General features: G+C 44.0%; 1 protein-coding gene across 12 annotated transcripts in view; it reads right to left on the reverse strand.

The window, feature by feature from the left end:
* The window catches only part of LOC1280066 (1-phosphatidylinositol 4,5-bisphosphate phosphodiesterase classes I and II), a 96,768-nt gene that overhangs the window by 25,475 nt on the left and 58,995 nt on the right, over window positions 1-12,298 (reverse strand). The window lies entirely within an intron of this gene.

The raw sequence follows: 12,298 nt of genomic DNA on the forward strand, positions 1-12,298 counted from the left end.
AAAGCTCACCCAACCCCTCCGCCCAACCGAGCCACACGACCGCGAAATGAAACTTTTAATTAGTGCCATTTTTTAGCTGGCCTGGGTTCTGTCGGTGTGGTTTGCGCGCACGATTATGCTCGGCAGTGTGATGAAAAGGAGCAAAAGGAAGGGGGCGGGGGGGGCTGCAGAGAACAGGGAGGACTGGCAGATAAGAACGTTCCGCGTAATGGCGTGCACTGGCGAGAGTTTCACTGACGTCATTGGGTACGGCTGGACCTAAGGGCCGCAGCTGCTGCCGCCGCCGCCGCCGCACACATAATAAGCCACAGGGATGCGTTGCTGCCTTATTTAACCAGGATACACAGACCCACACACACGCACACACACACAGCCCCGAACTGTTCTGACGCGTGAAAAGCTGGTCGGTTAAATATGGCTCCGGCTACGGGGTTGCATGTGGCCACATACATCACTGTGGCCTTCCTGCGGCTCGTTGCTACCGCGCGGAAATAATCGAATTCCCGGCGGTGTGTGTGTGTGTGTGTGTGCGTTAGCAAAGGGGCAAAGTGTATTGAAGTGTAGTGAATCGAACCCCGCGCGTTGGTGCCCGGTGTTATTGATTTTTCCTCACAATTTCCACGTCAAACCCGCGGGCCTGCACAATTTCGCAGCTCATCAGTTAAATTGAGCGGGTGGAGAAATATTGCAGCAGTGTAGAAAATATAAGCAAAAAAAAAACACAACTACAAGCCCACTGGGAGCAGTATCTACCCTTTCTGACGAGCGTTTGATTCGTTAGTTATGCTTGTGCGTGTGTTGCACATTACCTTGTGAGCATTAGAAGGTTGGGGTTGAAAAATTGTAGCCCGTAGTGATGAGTTCCATGGAAAGAAAAGGTTCGATAGGTTGAGCCCGTATGCATTATTGATTCGTTTTTATTGGAGAGAGAGAGAGAATGGATTAATGTTGCTGTGAAAACGAAGAACCATCGAGTTCAAATGTGTAACAGTCTTAAAAAGATTCTTGGAGACTTTAAAATACTATCAATGTAAAAGCTAATGCTACGGAAAGGCTTCCGTACAATGTTCTAATATGTCGAACCCATGCAAGCTACTCTATTTAAGTTTTTTGAAGATTTTATAGAAATATAGAAAGTTATAGACATTTTCTATATTTAAGTATCGTCAGAAGAGTTGACAGCTACCGTCAAATTAACTTCAAGAGAATTCCATACCCTAACCATTTATAGGGCTACTTCTTGACTAGCCATTGTGTGCGACCAGCTAACTTGCTTTCATTGACAGTTGTGTCCACAAGTAAGGACAGAGTTCCTGCAGCTGCTGGAAGATAAATATTTCACCAGACAGACACGCAAGTGTAGGGAACAAAAATAACACAGTTAGACTCAATGATTGCAGGTCACAAAACTAAAACGCTGTCATCGACTCCGCTACTATCTGGCGGTGAAACGGAAAATGCTTAGCATGTGCTAAATGAAATATCGTTAGAAGAGTTCCCCTCGCCACCTGTGTGTGCTTGTGTCCACTGTGTGAAGTTTCGTGGAAATAAAAAGTGCCCGTCCTCCTACCTAAACACAGACACACACACACACACACACCCCTGCCCAGCCCGCACGTCGGAAGTAAAGTCAAACGAATGGACTAGCGAATGAGGTCCACACCCACTGAAAAGAGCAACGAAAAAGCAGTGCCGGACTTGGAAGGTAGCAACCGAACAGTAATGGACAATAGGACACGTTTTCCCTTTTGCATCCTACCATTGCCATCACCCCCACCTTCCACCACCAATACCTGACCTACATCAATGTTTATCTAGCCGTCCGCCCGATGTCCCATTCTGTAAAGGCGCTGCAAGTTGGCAATATCTATCCACGCTCTGCATGTGCCCCTTTGCCGTCGTGCTTTGTGTGTGTGTGTGTGCAATGTAAATTGAACTACCATTCCCGGAATCGTTGGCAAAGGTTGGAAACTGACTTCAGGCAGTGCGGGAGGTACGACGGTATCAGCGAGGAAAGAAAAACTTTCGACGTGCACACAGACAGAAAAGTTGGTCAGTTTTGGTTTCACATTTTTGCGGAAAGTCATCCCACTACCCGGATGGTGCGGAAGCCATGGGTTGTGCGGTTTAGTGGAGCGATTGTGGAGGCATGCCAGCAAGAAAAACATTACACAGAACCTTCTACCTCCATCCGGGCGTAATTGCTAGCGGAGAAGTGTGTGAGTACATGCACGTACCATCGGTACCATACAGTGCAATGTAGTTTTGTAGCATAGGGCAACAACTTCAACGCAATCGCTTTAGATTCACAGCAGATCGATAGTGTTTTAACTGCCTTATAAATGCAGCACATTCTTCTAATTGCATTTTGATTAACTTGAAACAGGAAGTGGCTTAAGTTATTCACAATTTTTGGTGAAACATTTTATTCGTACGTTGGTTGATTGCAATTTAATAACTCAACCCGATACGTTTTTCCCTACAAAATGAACTCAACATTCTACAACGATCATCTCGTTTTTACAACACATATACTTAGGTAATCGACTGTATACTATAATATCCTCAGTTCGGAACAAGCCAAGCAGTAGATGAAAAAGTTTTCCTTTCCCTTTAACCATTTTAACCACTGCAGCGTGCCCACAACAGTAACTGCAATCAGCCCAGAAGAACCAACGCCACCGGCCGCGATCCACGAGGTTCTTCGTAGCACACTTTTTCTGCCCAGGTTCCCAGGACTCTGCGCGCAACATGTTTGTTCCTGTAACCCCGGGAACGGGCTGAAAGGTTCCAAAACCGAGGGAGTACAGTGGTAGTGATTAGCGGTCAGTAGCGGAGCCCGGGAAGACCAAAGCGACCATTTTTGTGGAGAGAGACAGAGAGAGAGAGAAAGAAAAAGCGTTCCGGCGAAAGCGTTTTATCTGCAAGGAAGTAGCAGCAACTTTCCAATCGAATTAAAATACCGAAGTACACGGCGAAAGTTTTGCAAGCGCTCTGTTTTCCACTTGACTAATAGTGCCCCAGGGCCAAGGAACGGGGGTGTGCCAGGAAGGAAGCAACGTTATGTAAACCGGTGCAGACCAGTTGCCGGTGGGTTTACACTTTGCAGCAACAAAGTTTAAAGAGGGAGAGAGAGAGAATCGGTTTTAATGGGGAAAAAGAGCTTTAACATTCATTTAATAGCTGATCTACTTGGAAAGAAAATAACGTTTCCATGGTAGCTCGAACGCGCATTTGCTCAATTACTAGAACAAATGTGAACGACGCCTGGCACCCGCAAGGGTTGGCACACGCTATTCCATCGCAACAACGCCGACTCATCACTTCCACTGCCATTTAAATAATTGCCCTTCCCAGTTTTAAAAGGATCCATAATCCTATTACCCTCAAACGCTTGCCGGTTCTGCGCCCGGTAAAGGTGTCCGCTCCACCTTTATAACCGCTCCAACACTCACTTGCATCTCCCCTACCACCCCGGGAAAGTTGTTGATTGAAGTGATTCTAAATTAATCCGATACTCATCAACCTCTTTATCCCGGTTTGACCCTACTCACGCAAAGCGGCAAGAAACCAGGGTACCGTCCTGCCCACCGGATACACTTTCCTGGCTCCAGTTGTTTCCAGTGCATTGTCATGGAGCCACCAGCACTAACAGCAGGCTAACTAGCAGGACTTCATTGCCACCCAGCACACCTACATACAACGCAAGCTGCAACTCACGGTTGTGTTTATGCGCGACCGTTTTTTCCGTGCCTTTCACAGCACTGCGTATGATCGCCACCGGGTTAGATGTATGAAATTGGAAATCCTTTAGGGCACAGTTTACTCGCCGTTCATGCAGGTGACGGCTGTATGTACGCGTCAGGCGCCAGCGTCGCATAGGCCGGGCATCTAGAAGCTTGTTATGCGTTTCTGAACGGTACCATCATACCTTCCGCGCGCTTTCAAGCTTTTAATTATGCTTCCAATGAAGTAGTTTCACCTTGCGTCAGGGCACGGCAACCTCGAACAGGTTAATGGAGAATCACTAGTCTTTTAACTGGTATTGAAATGAAAAAGCCTCAAATATTATTGTAATTTTCGACCAGGGAGATTGTTAGGTCTAGGTTGTCTACCATTAGACTATCCCTATGGCGGATTTATACATAGAAATATCTATTGGATTTTTTTTATAATTGTGCTTATTTATTATGGTACCAAATTTAATTGTCATAAACTGAAATTATTTGCCATAAACTTGGGGAAAATTTGAGGTTTTATATAATTTATAAAACATCACATTCTAATTATTTTATCTTCTTAGTCAGAGGCACTTGGTCCTTTTTCTTGTATTTATCCGTCATTATGTCTTCCTATGGTCTGCTATTTTAGCTACCAAATGAGTAATAATGTGTGAAAACAATATGATATAAAGCTAAAAATTAGCTTATTCGAATTGTCTTTTACCCTTATAATGAAATGCTTTTGAAGTTGAGAGCATGATCACAGAAAAGTAAAATGATTGTTTTTTAGTACAACAATGATACTAATTATTACATGACCCATGAAAATAAAAAAAAAAATAATGTGAATCAATTTCTCGTCCAACCTTTCCGAACACTGACCCGAGGTCGCATCCCTTGGCCCATATGCCGAGACGACAGCACTGCTAGCAGTTTTGTGCGTATGAAGACGCATATTTCCGGTTCCGACAGTGGGCCTCTCACGGCATCAAGCAACGCTTGCGTCCCAAAAGCTTGTCTAGGCCACAGTTGGGACACGGCATGTCTCGTCGTTCTGCTGGTGCCTGCTCTGCTACTGACAGCCTGCCAGATACCAGTAGACTAGATTCCTATTTAAGGCTGGCAGGCGAACACACGCCATCTTCAATCCTCCTCCCCCGTTAATTTCCCCGCGCTCGGTGCGTGCTGGCAGCGTGGGCCGGTGTCGTCAGACGTCGGTACGGTTGAGAGCACACATTTTCCACCGGAACGACCCAAACAAGCAACTCCCTTTTCCCGGCCCGTTTAGCTTTTGCGCGAAATGCGTGTGTTTTCGCAGGTGATGATGGCTTTGTTAGAGCCGGGCTAAATTGAACCCCCGTTTTAAATGCACCCACCGTTCCCGTGCGCGAGCCCCGTCATCACCTGTCTGTGTCGCATCCGGTACAGCTCTACGCTCTGGCCAGCAAGGACGGCCCGGCTGGCTGAGAAATTATGCTCGGCAGCAGTGTCACGATGAATTTTGGACGATGGTTGGTCAGGTTTGCTTTGCACGCTGCCGCCTAGCCGGTGCGTTGGAAAGCATTTAGCGGAATTGTTTCCGTTCTACCTGCACTCAGTCGACGGCGTCGAACGGTGGGGCAACATTTTGCGCGTGAATTTGGCCGCGCTTTTTCCCAATAAGTAGTGCAAATGCAATTAAAATTCTTCACCCCACAAGGGCCAGTGCGTGAGTTTTTCGCCCATGATAATTGGATTTTCTCCTCAAGCCCGAGGGGAGCCGTCCAAACTATCGCGCGAAAAAGGAACGCCATCGCTGTCGCAATATATTTCCCGCGCAACTTTCTCACCGAAGCAACAAACAAAGACTCATTAGCCTAACGCAACAATGTACCAAAAATTATACCCCAGCCTATCGTTTCGCCGTGGTTTTGCAGAAGGCTTAGGCAAAGACAATCACTTTGCCGGCAGCAAAACCCATCCAAAATTTCAAATGTGGTTGCTTGTTTCGGTCGCCCGCCCCTAAATTGCGTCCACGAAAAGGTCCTTCTCCCTTGGCCCATCGTTTCGTTTCTCGGATCAGCACAGGCCTCAGCCGACATGGGAAGGGGAGAGAAACTTCCCAAGGGCAGATAAACATTAAATTAATTATTTAACTTTCTTCATTAATCAACTTTCGAGATGATTCCTTTCCGCAGGCACCAAAACAACCGGAAAGGGCAAAGGTAGCCATAGGTGGTGGTAAAAACAGCAGCCGGATAGTGTTCAAGTCGCAACACTCTACACTTTGCCCGCCCTGCCACGCTATAACACTAATGCTGTGGTAATGCTTCCCTGTCGGTGACATTAAGACATTAAGGTGGAAAGTTTCGGGCGTTTAAAGTTTGCCTAAAGAGGCAAACCAAAAGCGATGGCGAACTGCTTAGACGTTGTAAGCGATCTTACCAATTTATTAGTAACATTATTAACTATACCAGCAGCAATTATTCAAAACCTTGTTAACATGGTGCTAATAATGTAAATCATTTTGACACGTGTGTAAGTGGTTTATACTTCAAATTTGTTAGAATAAAATGATTTTTAACAATTGAAATTGAATTCAAATTTTAAAACACTTGTGAAGCAAATTGTTATGAATTATGTTCAGCTTAATATGCTCAAATCTGTCCCGCAGAATGGCATTAGAAATTATTGATTGCTCTGTTTCCGTCATTTAAAAAGCCTTCCAGCATCATTTCCGGAGCTCGAATACTTTCACACTTTTCATTTCCAGAACTCATTTATTATGAATCGGCTTAGAATGTCGTTCTAAGGCTTAGATGGGAGCTAAGCATAATAAAACAATTCAATTTAGCACTGTGCTTTGATTCTGTTTCAATATTTGATGTAATATTTGATCAAAATGTTTCACTCGAACAAGTCCACGCAACAAACCTTTGATTGTATCAACAGATACAGTCTCTTAGCAAATGATGGATGTAAAATAAATTACAATAAGCAGCTCAAGTCATTAAAGCAACTTTACCTATTATTCAAGTACAAGGGTATTGAAACTCATCACCGAAAAAAGACATTAATTTCATCCGCCATTCTCATTAACAAGACCTGAGGGAATACAAGAGCATCCGGCGTTGTGTAATTGAAAATAAAATCGGTCATAATTAGAAGGTTTTTTTGCCTGATAGAGCGGTTCCTACATTAAATTTCTTAAACAAAAGAAACTCTCCCAGACGCTTTGCAGAATACGAAACTCTTATTAAGCAGTTTTTTATCTATTTCATTACAACGTTGTTGTGACGGTTTTGAGTTTTTTTTTTGTTTTGCTTGATTCGAAGCACGCCCTGGCTTATGTCTATTTACCCATAGCTTGTGGATACTTCTTCCTGCACACATCGAGGAAAAAGACACGTCCCAAGTCTCGAACAGCACACGGACGACACTAATTCGTTCGACAAGTGGCTCTCCATGCGCTCGTTGCTGGTTAAGAAACGCAACAAACAAATCGGTCCTGTTTCGTGACTGAATGTCATCAAAACGAGTCGCAACAGCACGGATAGTAGTTGGAAATGATTGTTTACGTGCTACAATCGGACGTAAACACTCTGATGCAAAACGAGCGTTATAAAACCGACGGGTACGATGGCGTGCGGTCAACGGACAGACGATGATGATCGAAAGCAAGCTTTCGGTTTGTTCCATTTACCCTTCATTTCCACAATAGTTCCCAGGGATTCGAACATACCTTGTGGCTGCAACGCTCTAATGGTGTGCATTTTAATTACATCATGCAAGTGGAAACAGTATCATTGCAGCACTACTTGAATTGAGCTGTTTGAGGAAGGCATAAAACGAAGCATTCCCAAGTCTACTCGAGTACGGTGAGATTAAGCTGGTGCTTATACCGCCCGGAACTGGAGTTATGATTCTGTAGCGACCAAAAGCTGTCAAGGGAAAAACGCATCACATCGTACTGCACTGCTGCATACGGTCGGTTCCAATCCGGAGAGAAACAATCGTCAAAATTCGTATAAAAAGCGAAAAGGATAATAAGTTCCGTCGTTTCATTACTCTTCGTCATCGTGCATCATTTTTTACTCGTAATCATCATTTTCCGACAATAGGGAATGCTACAAACATCCCTCTCCTACGTTCATTTTGATAACATGGTGCGGCAAGGAGTAGAGCAAGCATGAAAAAAATGAGCTTTTCCATTTGCCAGAGGGACAACCATTTCGTACGCCGTACGTATAATGACGTTTATGGGGCACATCACGGTTGCGTAGCTCCACAAAACCAACAAACGATGCTTGTTGTCGTGACAGCAGGAAAAGTACAATAACATAGCATTGCTTTGCGCATGAAACGTGAATCCTTTTTTATTTTATCTTCGTATGTTTTTTTTTTCTTTTATGTTTTTGAGAAGAAAGAGAAAGAAAGAACAAAGCGTAAACAAAGCCAGATATCACAACGGCAGACGAAAAACAAACCTCCCCCAAAAGGGATAAGAAATTCAATCGCTGTTTTTTTTTTGTTTTACAAGCATTGTTTCTTCACTCTTCAAGATTAAGATTAAATGTGTATTTTTGTTGCATGTTCCTGTTTCTGTTGTTTACAATATCATACATCAATCATACAATACATTCATCAATCGTATTGTTACAAGTTGTTAGAATATCCCGCTAAAACATGATTTATGAGTTTACAACTAAAATACTATTAAGCTATAAATCTGTAAGTTGTGCAATTGCTCTATTCCAATACTTTACTTCCAGTTCATTCATTTCATTTCTAAATGACAAACAAAATATCACCTTTCCAACGTCCACGAAAAAAACATCTTATTCCACGTATTTGTAATGAATATTGACATGCTTACCTCAGGTTATTGTTTTAAATTACAGGAAAATCGCAACATACTACGCACTCACAACGCATGTGCATGATTTAAATTGGCACTATAAACAGTTTTGAGTATTAACTCTTTTTAAACGAAAACACATTCTAAAGGTTTCATTTTAGCTTTCGCCTTTCGCTCATTTCAGCTTTCGATACGAGATGAGAGCAATCCCATAACAAAATAAAGGCATTTAACTCGCTCTATGTTGTGCAAGTGGCCAAAAAACCTTGCCAACCACAGTCAATTTTCGTCTTTGAATAATTGACCGCTTTTCATCGACCAGCTTTGGTTTCTCCATCCAAAATCCCATAATGCCGCTCCTACCATACCATTACACGTCTAACGCCCCGGTCCTTGTGCTCCATACAACTTAGCTGTTGTAAAGGCAACGATAACGATAGCCCTCGTAAAAGATACACACGGCGATACACAGCCCATCCATCATGGTCAAATGCCACATAAATATGGATTCCCCTGGAGGACAGTTTGCTGGAAAATCTCAACTTTATCACCATGTCAAAGGCATATTGTCAATCGTGTCGGGGGTAGCACTGTGTGTCAGGATGATCTAAGACTGTTTTATAGATATAATAGACTGTTCCTTTGCTTCCCCCTTTCTGCCTTTGCCCGCACTTCGTTGCCTTTTCGCTGGATGCAAAGGAACGATAAAATGGACAATAAACACACACACACACACACACAGTACTGCTGCCGGCCGCCTCGTTACGAATGCACCCATTTCAAGCCCACCAACCCGACTATTAGCCCACATTTTCCTGCGGGTTTATTAGTCATATGTATTGTTGTTGTTTTTGTTGCTACTGTTGCCCACTCAACGCCCCATGGTGTTGCTGCTCTCAAAAATAACCGAGGATGGCAACCCATCATCATCATCATCATCGTCGTAGTCGTCGTCTTCGTGCCCCGGAGCTCAACCTTCCATCGATCATAGCCGTTGCTCTTCCGGGCGTCTGAAGCGGTTGCCGGATTTAAGTAAAATATATCATACACACACACACACTGCCGTAAACCATAACGAGCTTACTGCAGCAAGGACACAGAGAAAGGGAATGATAACGTGAACTACTGATCAACGACAACCACTTCGGCCGGCGAGCTTTATGAAACGTTTGTCCTTTACTGTTTTCTGTCCGACGTGATGGTTGGAAAAGTTGGCCACTGCAGCCAAGCGCGCAAAAGGGTTCCGCCGGAAATGTTTTTTTTCTCTCTTGTGTGTGTGTGTGTGTGTGTGTGTGTGTGTGTGTGTGTGTGTGTGTGTGTGTGTGTGTGTGTGTGTGTGTGTAAGTGGGTTTTGTTTCTATCCCACTGCTGAGCACTAAGGGGAAATTATCCTCCTTCGCTCTTCGGACGGCGGAAAGAAGGCCACACACACACACACACGCAGTACCCAAACGCTCCCACTTCTGGCCAGGGTCAGCAGGAAAGCGTTTGCTTGCCCTGGCACAGCGTCAATCGATTCAATCTCGTCCACTGCCTGCTGGGTGGTCGCACTCGGTCGGTCGGTGTCGTCGCGGAATTGCCCGCGGCCATCGGGAGGAAAACTGACCCCGCTGCGACACCGTGATTGAATCGTAAAAAGAAGCTTATATTGTTTATTGTCCTCGTTCTCTCGGCCGTGCCTAGAAGCTTCCCATTGGCCGGGTACGACGATTGTACGCCGATGATGGTTCAACTGTCTCAATGTGTTTCTCCCCTGTTTCTGTTTCTTTGTGGAAGGTATTCTTGGCGCTGGTGAAGATATCTCCAGCGCTTGTTTCGTTTCGTTCCCTTGTCCTTTCTCGCTTCCGTGCAATACAAACAAGCCGGAGCCGTACAGCGGGCCACATAAATGATGGGTTGCTTATTTTCCTTGTTGCCCGAGGCTACCAAACGGAAAGCGCTACCCACCGCCGGAATGGAAAGGTTAGCCAAAGGTCAGCGTGCAGGGAAGTGTGAATTATCCCTGTCGGGGCAAATCAACACAGCAATGATCGATTTCCAGGACTTGCCCATCGTTGTAGCGCACAGCGCTGGTTCCCCGAACTAACCATGTGCCTCGCAATGGTGGATAAAACAGAACCATCTTTTTACGGACAAATTGTCTGGGACCGGCGTTGACGACTAGTCATCAGTCATTATTTTCCACGGTCGTTGTCTAACCATTTGTAATATATTGAAGTAATTTGTTACAGGCCTTTTTATTTAATTTACCCTGCTTTAGAATCTAAATAGTTAAGAAGATTAACACTGTGTGGTTCAGAAATCTACCAGCTCGGTCTCATGGTACAGTCGTCAAATCGTACGACTTAACAACATGCCCGTCATGGGTTCAATCCCCAAATAGACCGTGCCGCCATTCGTACGACTGACTATCCTGCTATGGGGGGTTATCCAAAAGTCACTGAAAGCCAACCCCACAAGTGGTACAGGCAGGCCTTGAACGACAACGGTTGTTGAGCCAAAAAGTAGAAGAAGAAGGTTGAGAAATCACAATTTATAAATAATAAAAATCCTATATCAAGGAATATAAAATACCTTACAGACTCTAAGTGTTTAACTTGTCGTTTAAAAAAACAATATATAGAATACGTGAAAAGAAGTAACATCTCTTGGAAGCTTCCTGGAAAATGTAGTACACGCAATTCTACTAGAAAAAAATTGTTCCAATGACGGTGAAACAGCGTGGAATAAAATTCACCTTGTCAAATGCTTCCAAGGAAAACAACTAACACATTTTGCAAAAAAGGCTACTGCTGTTGACACTAAGTCAAGCTTCTGACTAGCAATACCATGACAAAATGGAATAGTATAAATTCTTCAGCTGTGTGGATCTTGAAACAAAGGCAGCATACTATCAAAAACATAACTCATTACAGTTTAGACACGCTCCAATAAAATAGAACCCAACAAGTAGCAAAATTCCATCTAATAAATAAGTTTAACATTAAAACGTATAGAAATGGACACGCAATTTGGCATTGTTTATCGCTGAAATGATGGTCATTTTAGTAAAAAATCTTCTTTTCAAGTTGGATAAGATGGCTAACTTAACTAGGGTCTTGTGTTTCGGCTAGTATATTTCAACTATTACTTCCATGAACCTCTGTAAAAGCGTTGAAAATTCCTTCAAACCACTTTGCTATTGCCAACCCTATAAATCAAGAAAGTTTGCAAGGCCAATGCGGAGTCAAAATTAATAAATTAACATTTCGCTGTACTTCAACAAACACACTCACACACACCCTCACTTCAATCAAAACAGGGATATAAGCTTTAATTGCTTCCATTTTACAAGCGATTACTCCTCCGGTCTTGAGTTGGGCGGCAAAAAAATTACTTAATTCACTGCAAACGTACAGCACACACCACCCGTCGTGTTCCGGGAAAATTCTCGTGAGTGTTAACGTTCGCTGAAGCAAAGCACCGCCGGCACCATCTTCTTTACCATGCAACCCCGAAAGGATTTATGAGCAAAAATCAACAACAGCAACACAAAACTTTTTCCCTAACGGGCCCGGGCATGATTTGAATAAGGCAACGAAAAAAAAAACAACCAAAAGCTCACCCAGTTGAGGGTGATTATAAGTTTGCCGTCTGTGGAATGCGACACCATCGAGCCGGGTGCGTGAAGGGCGCGGCATCTTGATAAAAACATGACGCGCGTTAAGCAACGCCGACCAAGGGACCGTCTTCCCCAATC

Source organism: Anopheles gambiae, chromosome 3, assembly GCF_943734735.2.
Source record: "Anopheles gambiae chromosome 3, idAnoGambNW_F1_1, whole genome shotgun sequence".
NCBI lineage: Eukaryota > Metazoa > Arthropoda > Insecta > Diptera > Culicidae > Anopheles > Anopheles gambiae.